The sequence below is a fragment of the Balaenoptera ricei genome, chromosome 18, assembly GCF_028023285.1.
Source record: "Balaenoptera ricei isolate mBalRic1 chromosome 18, mBalRic1.hap2, whole genome shotgun sequence".
NCBI classification, from domain to species: Eukaryota; Metazoa; Chordata; class Mammalia; order Artiodactyla; family Balaenopteridae; genus Balaenoptera; species Balaenoptera ricei.
Window position 1 is genome coordinate 61,715,076 of NC_082656.1, and position 13,659 is coordinate 61,728,734.

The window sequence follows — 13,659 nt, forward strand, 5'->3', positions numbered from 1 at the left end:
CAATAAAGTGAAAATAGCAAGTTCAAGAGTCATCAGAAATACTAGAGTATAAAAATGTGATCTGGGTGAGAGAAGAAATGATGATTTAGAGGAGATATTCTATAGCAACAGGTGATTAAGAAAACAGGAAATTATCTGTTTTCTGAACATTATTCATGTCTAATCAAAGTCCAATTTCCTTTTTTTAAAACTTACTGAATGTCTCACGAGAGGTATTTCGGATGAAGAGATAGATTTGCTTTTAAATTTCGGTTCTAACATTGATTAGCTTTTCACCTACAAATATTAGTTTATTTATTTATAAAATAAGATTACTGATGCCTGCTACGTAAAATTGCTTAGAGAGTAAATGAGATGAAGTATGTAACCCATTTAATTTAGTACTTGACTTGGCTTTTATTAAACTATAAATATATAGATAGATAAAATTGTGATTTTAATCACCATTTGCAATAACTGGATATATTAATTAACTCTTATGTACACTACACTCTTTCTAGATTATGGGAATAAAAATCCACACTATTTTCTATTCCTTTTTTTTATTGCTACTGTCATTGAACTAATTCGATTTTTCATATTTTGCCTGGATTTTTGCTATAACCTCCAGTTTGATTTTTCTGCCTTGCTCTCTTTATTGAGTCAGACTTCAGTTTCTTGGCAACTACCTCCCAAATCAACCAGGTAAGATTAACTCATATCATTAATCACAATGATTCTTTATTACTTTTTAGGAGTAAGTTAAACACCCAGAAAATATCCTCTGTGTGACTTTAGCAGCCACTTCCATAGTTATTTATTCATTCTGGCATTGATTTAAAATTTAATGAGGACTCTGTATGTGCCGGATTGTGTTTTGCAGATTAAGCATGGAGAAATGATTTCGGTATGGTATCTACTTTAGAAAAGTTAGTAAGAAGATCCCCTCATTGAGTTATATAATAGAAGCACGATGATGAGGCTGTGGGGCTATCAGGAAAGAGTTACTCACTCTGTGTAGAGAAGGTAGTATTTAATACCATCCCTGAGAAAGAGATTATAGTTGCCAGAAGATACAGTATGTGAAAAACTCAGGAAAATGAAAACATATACCTATTCAAGGACAGTGTGATTGGAAGTAGCTGGAGATAAGATTATAAAAGTTGGTTGGAGACACATATGATGGCAGGTACTTCTGACAATTTTATTATGTTAGAGAAAAGAATGTGAACAAAATATTAGACATAAATGATGAGCATTAAGAAAATTGTCATAGTGTTAAAAGGAAAGAGTGAAAAAGTAAGCAACATGTGAGTGACTGCCTATTTCAGGTAAATACTCTAAATTACTAGCCGTGGCAATCAAGGAGACTTGAGTTTCTAAACCTGTGAAAAATAATATCTCATTGGAAAAGTTAGAGAAAGATTTGCAAGTGACGTTTACGTCAGTGAAAAGAGTGGGACTTTGCAACAAGGACCTCAAATACCCTACAGGCCATAAAATATCGAGATGGAATTAAATACAAATCTTGCAGGAATGATAGAAGGGTATACAACATTTTAATGTGCTTGTTAATGTATTACTTTTTAGACATTGAGGCAAAATCGTGTAAGAAGTTATGTTTAAAGAATACTCAAATAACAAGTCTTCAATTAATCTCATGGCTGGATGCTTAAGACAAGTTGAAATCATCCAAACTATTAACCTCATTTTTTTTCTTTTTGTAATTATAGTATTTTAAATCATATAAAACCAAAATAACAGAATAAAATCTTTCTGCCCCACTCTCCTACATAGCCATATCTTGATCTTGCATAAAAACAAAATCAGCTGTCCTGTAAGAGTTTCTGAATTTGGGGCATTACATATTGCTCTGAGAATCTAACAAAAGTAACTTTTTCCATCTTGTATCTTCACCACATATAAGACGTTTCTGCCTAAACCCATAGAAAGTTTATACAGTATACCAACTTATAAGTAACTTTAAATTTCTTGAAGCCCTACCATAGTTCTCTTTGAGTTCATAAAATAAATGTTAAGAATACTATTTTTAGAGATATTTAGAGATTTAATTATCTTTTACAAATGAATAAATTGGAGAAAAAATTTTTTAAATTATCAATCAATATGGGACTTAGCCCTGTGTTAATTAAGCAACCTAACCAGCTACCTCTTAGGTTGTCAATTATATTTGCTCAATAACAAGTGTAATAAAATTCATGGAAAATTTCAAACCATAAGCAACTGCCCACCATTCACTGACTAAAGAATCTACTTCAAGGATTATCCTGGCTTTTCCTACTGAGTCTTTCAGGCACTTCCATAAGCACTTCAGTAAGAAAATGAATAATAAAGATAAGAGAGCTCCAATTAAAATCATTTGGCAGTAATTGATGGCAAATAACAAAAATAAAATGTGGAGATCATTTATGTATTTCATCTATATATATGATTCCTGTTTAATTGAGAGTTGGCTCAAAAGTCCTGTGATTGATTATAATTTGATTATTTATATTTCATACTCAGACTCTAAAAATAATTTTATTTTACAGTCTGTTAGTCAATGGATTACAGAATCAGTATGTTCTGTAATTTAGGGACATGAAACTGTTGTTTTCTACTTTCACCTAGTATTGGCAATTAGGTTTCCACTCACTAAAGCAATGACTGTCACCTGGGGGCAATTTTGATTCCCCCAACCCTGCCCAGGGGACATCTGGCAATGTCTGAAAATATTTGAGACATTTTTGGTTGTCACCACCTGGGGAGGGATGCTACTGGCCTTCAGAGAGTTGAAGCTAAGGATGATGTGGAACAAATTATAAAGCATAAGACAGCCCACCACAACCAAGAGTTATGAGGCTCAAAAGTCTCTAATGCCAACTTTGATAAACCTTGAAATAGAGAGAATGCAACAGAAATACTAATGCAATGATTTCTCCTCTTCCCATCCTCTTCTTGACTGACATCCAATAACTAGAGAATAGGGGTGATTCTATCTTCCAAACCTCTTTGGCATGCTGTATCTTTAAAAACTTGTCAGATATTATTAAGCCTGTAGTTCCTTGGTCATACAGTAGTGGCTAATTGGCTGCATGCCCAAATAATACTAATGCTGAATCTAGAACACTGGATTAACATGTGATTTGCCTTACTAAGACAATATATTTGAGAAAATATTAATTATTATGAGTACCTGAAATAAGCTCTATTACCCAGTTTATCTCTAAAACTTCCATCTCATCATTTAAAAGTATATAATTTTATTGCTATTTCCAAATGATTCTTTCTACAGTTTTATACCCAGAAAGGAAATCTGTAACTACCAGCTCTGTCTTTTGTTTGGGAAAAATAAATAAATAAGTAAATAGATCTGGCTATGTGATTCATCCCACAGAGATTTTGAGAAGTAATTTCCCTTTTTTCTGTCTTTTTCATTTCTTTTCTTCTTTAATTGTCTACTGATGAATTATCAAAGGCAATTAAAAAAAGTGTTTACTCTCAAGAAGGAGCAGTTGAGCATTTGCATACTAGAAGTCAGGGAACAGAAAAGCTCTGCTTGATCAGCAAGTTAGTAGACTTGTCAATAATTTAGATGCAGCCTAAAGGCTATAGATGGATATTTGTTATGAACTGCTGACTTGAAAAAGAAATGCATTCTATTCTGAAATGCTTGTAAGACTTCAGCTTTCAAGTCAGGGTATGCTGCAGACAGCTGGAAGCAGCTATAACAATCTCCACACTCCCTTCCCTTCCCCTTCCATACTAGGAAGCACCACATGCTTCCACACTTGAGGGGAGCTTTTCTTTGACCCTTAGTTTTAAGATTTCAGTTTTTTCATTTCTCAAACAAAACAAAACAAAACAAAAAACCCAAAATTTCCCATGTCCTTATTGGTCCTAAAGACAAGAGAATGCAATCATGGTGAGGTGACCTAGGCTATACCCATGTTTGATTTCAAAGTTCTAAATGCTGAATGACAGTTATATAGAAAAGTTACATTTGAGGCATTTTTAGAGAAACCATTATGTTCTATAGCAGAATTCAAAGAGTAAATCTACATCTTTTTTTTTTTGTCTCCAAGATTATTTATACAAATGCTAAATATGTTGAAAATTATGCACACATACCACAATTTTTAAAAATTTAATATCAGACAATTCTGATACATATCAAAAAAGATATTCTTCCAAAGTTTATGAAAGCCAACATTCTTTCCCTCAGGTTTGTCTGACTAGAAGAGGCTACAGCATTTGAGATACAGCACAGCTTGCATGTAGGGGCTGTGAGCTGCAAAGTCCTCGTATCTTGACCCTTAACATATTAAATGACTTGGGTTTAGTTTTAAGAAAACATAAGTTAAAATATGTGAAATTAAGCACCATCAATCTTAAATCTCATCTAATAAATGGTAAGGAATGCAACATAAACAATTGAACTAATTATTTTTGAATATTTTTGAACTAATTATTTTGAATGCCATACTACAGTGTGGTGGACTAGGGTGTGTTATTTGTTATCAACCATTTCCAAAGAACAGTTTTCCTTATATGTCAGTCTCTAGTATTCCATCCACTTGGGGATCTCTGTTCTTTAATGGCGTAAAAATAAGACTTCAGAATCTGCCCCAACTTGATTAATATAATTTTGGACACGCAGGACAAATTATCTTAAAATTGACTGTTATTAATTCACTTTCACTGGGGCTTTCATATCTGGAAAAATGTTCCTGGAATAGCAAACACTTACGTGTCAATAACTGGAAAGGTATAAACAACATTGTACATTAGTAAACTTTTATTCTTCTTTATAAATTAATGTTTCATCAAAAATATCAATAAAATTTTCAGAAATTAATTGGATTCTGAAAATACACTGGCATTCTTACTATTTGGATGGTCCCTAGATAAATGACAACTTCAAAACAGGAGAGACTAATACTTAAATATATTGGCTTTTGAACTTTGTTCACATTTGTACACTTTTGTTGGGTAGACAATGGCTCTAATAACAAGGAACAGAGATGTCTGGAGAGTGGCTCTGCATCTTTGGGAAGAAAGAGTTCTAAACAACAATTACAGGAAAATCTGCTGACACTCAGAAGAAACTATATTACAAGGCTAAATTCATTGAAAAGGAAAACTGAACATTTGTCATTATTAAGAACCTGAGAAGCCCAACTTCCAGGACACTTGTATGAAGAATTAGTTTGATCTTGATTTTTTTTCATTTCAAATTTCTAAAGGTTTTGATCCTTGAGAAGGAGAGAATGTGAAAGCTGGCTAATTGTCAATCAACGTGACCAGAATGATGGCTATTCTTAGTTTTTCTTCTGCTGCTATAACAGAATGCAATAGACCAGGTGGCTCATGAACAACTGAAATTTATTTCTCACAGTTCTGAAGACTGGGGAATCCAAGATCAAAGCACTAGCAGATTCAGCATCTGGTGAGAGCCCGTTTCCTGGTTTATAGACTGTTGTCCTCATATGGAGGAAGCAGCAAAAGAGCTTTCTAGAATCTCTTGTAATGGTACAAATCCCATTCATCAGGGCTCCATCTCCTGGACTAATCATCTCCCAAAGGCCCCACCTCCAAATACCATCACATTGGGAACTAGGTTTCAACATACACATTTTGGAGGAACAAACACTTTCAGTCTATAGTAGTAGAGAATAATTTTTCTTCTTTAAAATCTTGTAATGTTCATTATCTTTGCAATGTTTACTTCAGTTTCCTTCAGCATGACCAACATAAATGATTTTAGTGTACTTTGTACTTTAACTATCAGTCTAAAACTCTATTTTGTCTGCTTTAATTTAGCATTCATTTTCTACAAAAAGTCAATTTGATATTATGAAACAATATGTAACAATAAATTAAAAATTACAGCAACGAAGACAATAATCAGTTATATGGTTACTTAGTAGTTCATTTATCAAGTATGATTTAGCTGTTTTATTTTATAATGCTATATGATTTACATTTAGTTGTCACACTATTTTTTCATGAAGGATCAGTTTAATGTAATTTCACTGCCTCAGTTGGAACTGAGGCTTACAGAGATGACCTTTCCAGTGTCACACTCCTACTATTTAGTATTCAAATTGATGTTAGTCTCACTCTAATGCATGTGCACTTTTCACTAGACGCTTCAGCCTTTCCATCTTTAAGTTCAAAAAGGACTTTTTAAAAGTTTCCATTTTTTAGACAGGCAACTTAAATAAGAAATCTGAACTTTCTTATTATAAGCCAAAATATATAGAAATATTAATTCTTTACTAAGAAAAAAACATTTTGAATTGTAAGATATGAAATGTTGTTTTACATAGACTAGTAGCAACAAAATAAATCTTAGTTGAATAATTACAACCTATTAGATCATATTATCAAGAGAAAAATTTATATAATGCACAAAAAGATGAAGCACTTTCAGAATCTGTGTTCTTACAAGTGTTTACATATTTATTCATGGCTTTCTCAATGAAATATTTATGTGGAAGATCTTTTGCCCACAATGCTAATAAGTTATTTCATATTTATACTTAAAAGGAAAATCTACTTAAAATTTTTCTAAATTGTATAGAGTGATCCCTAGGAGACATTAAGTATTATTAGTTTATAAGATCTGATGTTCTTGACAAACAAAATAAAACAAAATCAAATTCATAGGTACAGAGAACAGATTAGCAGTTACCAGAGGGCTGGGGGTTGGGGTGTGGGCAAAGTGGGTGAAGGGGGTCAACTCTGTGGTGATGGATGGTAACTAGACTTGTGGTGGTGATTACTCTGTAGTGTATACAGATGTTGAACTATTGTGCTGTACACCTGAAACTGTTTTAAATTTTAAAAGATCAGACATTCTTAAAATTTTAAGATCATGGCAGAAGATAATCTAGGAAAACATAAAAAGTAAACCCATGCAACATAATCTAGAATTCTCTGGTGGTAAGATGTGAGGCCATGTTGTATAATTCACAGTCATTGTTCTCATCATCTACATCAGTTCTGAAAGCAGGATATGGATTCAATATAGCCATCTTTATTACTTGTTTTATAACACTTATATTGCTTTACTTTGTTTCAAAACAATTAGATTTGTGTATGTGGTACTCATTAGACAATGAGTTTGAAATGTTCCCCCAGAGATTTAGATCTTGAAGAGGTTCAGAGCATGCTGCCCCCAAAATATAACACCTTGGCGTATTGAATATTTAAGCTGAAGGAATTAGAGGAAAAAAGCAAGTTCAAGGATGACTCTCTGACCTTCTCCCACTCTACTCTCAGGAAGGAGGTCATAAGACCATCATGTGAGAGGCGCTTTATACCCAGAGGACAAGAACTTTCTTATCTCCAAGACCAAAGGGATAACAACAGGAATCTGAATGAACAGGCCTTGCTACATTTCTCCTGTTTACTACACTTAGCTCATACCCCTTTTCATCCTATTGCATTTTCCCACTACTTGCCACTCTTCATCAAACCTAGCCTAAAACCCATCAGGTTTAACTACTTAGGAGGTCCTCATTTCCTCATGAAGTTTCCTGTGTCACATAGCACTTATTTTAAATAAATCTGTGTGCTTTTCACTTGTTAATATGTCTTTTCTTACAGGGTGCCCAAGGGTAAACTTAGAAGTGTAGAAGTAAAAGATATTTTTCCTCCCTTACAAATTCCAGGAGCAGTCGAATTCAGAAAGTTGGGAAGGCACAAAAGGAGGGAAAACAGTTGTATTTTTTTCTCCATCAAAATGAAAGGGAAATTTTTGTCCTCACCTTCACTTAACTCTAGATAAGTGACAGGGGAAGCTTCATGCTTCATTCACCCTTTCAGATCCTTGGAATGTTAATATTCTTATGAGTAAATTAAGTGGCTTATCTTATGTGCAGGTTTTGTGAACAGAGGAGGGTATCTCAAAAATTCTTCTCTCCCATCTTTGAAATATTGCAGGCACTGTGAGAGTGTCTTATGGTCCTTACTCAGTGGGAGGACGCACATTGCCTGAGCCACTCTGGCAACCTGCCTGAGCGAGCATCAGTACCTCCCCACCAACCTAATAAAGCACATCCGTGCTTGTGTCTAAGGATCTTGACAGTTGTAGACATTTGATACCTAAAATTGTGAGAACCGGTTGGGTTTTCCATTTCTTTGCAAATTACTTCATGACTTGTTCCGAGACAAGAAAAATATTTCAAATATACTTCCATAATCACATGCAATGCAAAGTAATTAGTTTGAGATCAAAGTTAATTATGGATGCTCTGAAAAAACAGGTTTGTGGATTTATCAGATCAACTTCCAATTGTAGTTTTGTAAATGTATAACCTAATACCAGAGTCACAGGAAGAACCTGTACATAAAAATCTAAATATGTAATTCAGTTATAGACTATCAACCTCCATAGCGTATGGCTCATTACAAACAATTTAATTATTGTTACAAAACGCTGCCTTATGTGTATACTTGTATAAGGTATAAAACTATACTTAGCAAATCCTTGCAAGTTTTTAGCCAAGATTCTTCCATAGTTGGCTTTGAATCTAGAAGTATGATCTTTTATTTTCTTGTCTGTAAAATAAAAAAAAATTAAAGTTATAACTAATTGCTCAATATTTAAGCATTATGCATTACATTTTCTGTATCTTAATCTGTTTGATTTTTAGTTGACAATGTGTTGAAACACATCAGCTTTTAGTTTCTTTCTACAATTTGTAAATAAAGACCTAAAATGCTATTGTTGCTTTTACTTTTCCTTTCTTTAAACATTAGGAATCCTGATGGATCTGTTTCCAAGAAAGTTGATATACAGAAATTAATGATTCCATTTAATAAAGTAAAATACATAAGATAGTAGAGTACTTCTCCCCAAATTGTTTTGTTGTTACTGCTATTGTTATTGTTGTTTTGGGTTGATTACTTTTCCTCCAAGTAAACCGACCTACCTCTACTATGAAGTTTCCTGGAATATCTCAACAAATATTGGGACTATATAAATGTGTATGACATACACAAAAGTCCATGAGTGTGTGAATCTGCATCTGTGGCTTTGCCAAGAAGCCCTTAGGGAAAGAATTTAGTATGTATAGGACTCAGTTTTTACAGACATACAGGCCTGGGTCTGCGTCCTGGCTTTTCTTGCAAATCAGAGAAAGTTTAATTATCCAGATTCTTGGTTGGTTAACTACTCTGATAGTGAGAGTAATGATCTCTGGCAGTGGTAGACCTATTAAATTGTAAAAGAAAGAGAAAGTCCTCAGCACAGTGCCCTGGACACTCAGTAAACTTGAATTATGTCCCTAACATCTGGATTTCAGATTTCTGGTTCCTTTGAAAAGACTTCCAGAATTAGGATTCTCTTGGCTACTCATTTAGATTTAGTCATTGTTCCAGCTCCATTAATTTATATGTTTTTCTTGATTTCTCATATATTGTGCAATATAACAATGATTTAGAATTCTGAATTCTGGGCATAAATTAATGCTTCTTTGACAATCACTAATAGTTAAGAAATGCTTTGGATCAAAAGTCACCTTTCACAATAATTGATGTGTTTTCATCTATCACTAAACATGTTTAAATTATAATTAAGTTTCTTGTCTACCATGAAATGTCCTTGGTTGTAATATCATTTTGTGTGTCTGTGGAACATTAAAAATGATAATTACTACAAATTTTGCTTATAGTATTTGTTAATTTTATAACAATATAACAACTTTTGACTCTAATAGCAAAAAGATTTCTTCAACTTTCTCTTAAATTTATTTAACTATTATAAAACATGAAATAATTACATATTGTTAACATCGTCAGTCTGATTAGTTTATAATAAACTGGTACATTTGATGAACTAAGATAATTAAAAGTGATCACAAATGAGTATTCTGTTATCTCTTATCTTTTTCATGTTCAATTAAGCTTTAAATATTAAACTTTTATCTAGGTGGTATTAGTTATACTGAAAAATATGAGTTTCTATTCTAATGTTGGAATATGTATGAACATGTAGAATATGTATGAAATGTACAAAGATTCAGGGATTTTAAAAAGCCCATGTAATTCATTATCAATAGAAAATGGTGTCTTGTTTCACCTGAGGTTGGGTGAGAGGTACAATTTAATCAACAGCTGACTTCTGTAACCACTCTAAGTTTAGTTTAAAAATATGTAAATAAAATGAGGAAGAAAGATATCTCTCTATCTCTATATATGTATATATATATATATATATATATATAGAGAGAGAGAGAGAGAGAGAGAGAGGGAGAGAAATAAACTTTATTTCCACATATTAATCTTGCTATAGTTTGACATATATTTACTATTTTCCAGGTAGTTTTTCTAGTTCTCTTTTTCTCATTCAGATATTTTCAAACATTGTGCATCTAAATGTGACATGCAACATTTATTTATTTATTTATTTTTATTGAAGTATAGTTAGTTTACAATGTTGTTAGTTTCAAGTGCACAGCAAAGTGATTCAGATATATATATGTTCTTTTTCAGATTCTTTTCCATTATAGGTTATTACAAGATATTGAGTATAGTTCCCTACACTACGCAGTAGGTCCTTGTTGCTTACCTATTTCATGTATAGTAGTGCGTATATGTTAATCCCAAATTCTTTTTTTTTTTAATTAATTAATTTATTTAATTTATCTTTGGCTTCGTTGGGTCTTCGTTGCTGTGCGCGGGCTTTCTCTAGTTGCAGCGAGTGGGCACTACTCTTTATTGCAGTGCACGGGCTTCTCATTGTGGTGGCTTCTCATTGCAGAGCATGGGCTCTAGGCGCATGGGCTTTGGTAGGTGTGCCACACAGGCTCAGTAGTTGTGGCTCGCAGGCTCTAGAGCGCAGGCTCAGTAGTTGTGGCGCCTGGGCTTAGTTGCTCCGCGACATGTGGGATCTTCCCGGACCAGGGCTCGAACCTGTGTCCCCTGCATTGGCAGGCGGGTTCTTAACCACTGCGCCACCAGGGAAGTCCCCCAATTCTTAATGTATCACCCCCTCCACCCCACTATCCCTTTTAGTAATCATAAATTTGTTTTCTATGTCTGTGAGTCTATTCCTACTTTGTGAGTCTATTCCTGTTTTGTAAATAAGTTAATTTGTATCATTTTTTTATATTCCACAAGTCTATCCACAGATGAATGGATAATGATGTGGTATATATGTATACAATGGAATATTACTCAGCCATAAAAAATAATGAAATAATGCCATTTGCAACATTGCCATAGATGGACCTAGAGATTATCGTCTAAGTGAAGTAAGTCAGACAGAGAAAGACAAATATCATATGATATCACTTACATAAGCAACATTTATTTTCATACTAATGAAATAGCATTTCTTTTCCAAATAGAGGAAATACTAGGAACCAGTTATTCAATAATAATAATAATGATAATGATAATAATAATAATATAGCCTCAAAAGGAAAAAAAAGTATGACCCTGATATATTGTTTTCTAAACTTCATCAATTTTCTTTGCTACTATAATTTAACTATCTTTCCATTTTATGTTTGTTTAGAACTGAAAGCTGTTGAAAAATAAGGAGATATAGATGCAGGTACCAATATAGATATACATGATATAGGAGAGAAAAGAATGATTCACATTATGTTTAATTTTATTTAAATCGATGAAACTTTAAAAGTGAAATATATGTTTAGCAAGAAGAAAATAATTAATTCAGCTTCTTTAAACTTATTTAAGGCAATACAGTAGGAGAATTTTATTTCTCTGTTAGTTGTGCCCATTGGTATACATTTTAGGTTGCAAACGATACTTTTAAATGTAGGCTTTCAAGAACTTTCACCTATGCAGTGCTATTTAAAATATATTAAACAGCTGTTAGTTATATTCTAATTTGTTTGCCAAACTCAAAATTATTTGGTGCTCATAATTAAAGCAAAATATGCAGAGATCAACATAAAGGCAAATCAGAATGTGCTACATAGACGAATAAAGGAAACTTACTTAAAGGTTCTGTTCTAGGAAATTGATAATACCCACAACTGAAGGAGCCGAGGAACTACTGGCTGGTAGAGCCCTCAGTGGGCTGATAATATTCTTAAGTATCTTCAGATGTCATACACCATGAAACTTTCATAGCACTTTGAGGCTCTGCTGGGAAAATTATATGTTTTTCAAAAGTTAACAAGCTCTACTTTATTGCCCTCAGCTGTGCAAAGCTTTTGTCCCATGTTCCTTCCTTCACGTCTCCAATATCATATATACACATAAAATTCCTTTGATGTTATGGTCCTGGAATTTACAGAAGCCCACCAAGAGAGAGTTCAGTGGAAAAACCTCTGGATTAGGGATTTGGGACATTCTCTTTCTTTGTGTGTGTGTGTGTGTGTATAATTTCTGAAAAGAATACATTTTCCAAAGAAAAATGAAGCAGCATCAGAATATGGAGAGAGATGAGGTATTGGATTTGAGGGTGTGTTTTTGGAAGACTTTTAGACAGGGTGCTTGGGAAATACTTTTTCAGAATGAGATTTTTGAACAGAGACTTAAAAATGCATAGGAAAAAGCAATAAGAAAATTGGAGGAAGAGTATTCTAGTCAAATAAATAGTATGTTCAAGAACTTAGAGGTAGAAATTTGCATAATGTACTCAAGAAACTGACTGGGCATGGGTGACCATGGTAGAAAAATTAGTTGAAGAGGTAAGCAGGGGCCAGAACGTATAGGTTTTTGTAGTCAATGGTAAGGAGGTTTGGTTTTATTCTAGTTGTAAAGAAAGTTGTTGTAGGATTCTGCTTAGTTGAACGTATGATATGATTTATATAAGCAGAGACCACACTGGATGCTAGGATAAAATCCATTCTCATGGTCTAGGAACCAAAGATAATGTTGGCTCAGATTTCCATACAAAGGAAGAAGAGGTAAGAAGAAGAGGCAAAAATTAGGCCAGTTTGGAGTATAGTTTGGCCATCAAAAGAACAAATGAGGTTGAAAATACAAATGAAGTCTAAAGAAAGAAGACAACACTATTTTTAGTCCTAAACAACTAGATGAATGGAGGTGCTGCTTATGTATATGAAGATACTGAGGAGGGACAGGATCAATAATTTATGGTTGACACATCTATTTTACATCAAAATGGAGAAATATAGATGTAGTTCCTTATAAACTGGATATGTGATACAGACACACACAGGTGGGCTCCAGAGATATGTATATGGAAAGATAACATTTAAACTTAAAGAACTAATGAGATCACCTCTTAAGTGAATACAGATAGTGAGTAGGCACAGACTAATGCCAGGGAACTCAAATATTTAAGGATGAGAAAGAAGAGGAAGAAGAAGCAAAGAGATGGAAAATGGACACTCAGTGGAGCAATCAAGCGGATTGGAGTTTCCTGAAACATGAGTTTACCCATTATGAGAAGTGACTGTAGGAATTTGAAGTAGTTTATGTCAAATTGTCCCTATATTTCTGGAAATAAGAAAAGTCATCAGGTGAAAATGTGGAGATGGGGAGGGCAGTAGTTTTACAAGGAGAGGTGGAGATGTAGCCAACTTTTTCAGAGAATGGAAGATAAAGTTGAAAAAGACATGTAATATATTAGATGGTTAGTTTTTAGGACCTATTTGAGATTTAAGTTTACAAAGTGGGGTATGCATTTTTTCAGTATCAAAAGTGAATATATTTAACCATACTCTA